Consider the following 258-nt stretch of genomic DNA (forward strand, 5'->3'; position numbering starts at 1 on the left):
ACGTTCTACTCTAGAACAGTCACCACACATTTGTGTCGGTCTGCGCTCCAAAGCGGACGCGACTCGACGGCCTTGATGCCAGTCAGAGCAACGTAATCAGACAGGAGGGAAGTGCTGCTTCAATGCAGATGTGGCGTGCGAAAAGCCTACTCCAGCCGTTGTGTCGCATTGAAGCGGCATCGCTCAGCATGCCCCGACTATTTAAGCAGGGCTTTGGTGCCCCAAAATGCATCTCATCTCTCAGACCCCGCTGCCTGG

Source organism: Triticum dicoccoides, chromosome 5A, assembly GCF_002162155.2.
Source record: "Triticum dicoccoides isolate Atlit2015 ecotype Zavitan chromosome 5A, WEW_v2.0, whole genome shotgun sequence".
Lineage (NCBI taxonomy): Eukaryota > Viridiplantae > Streptophyta > Magnoliopsida > Poales > Poaceae > Triticum > Triticum dicoccoides.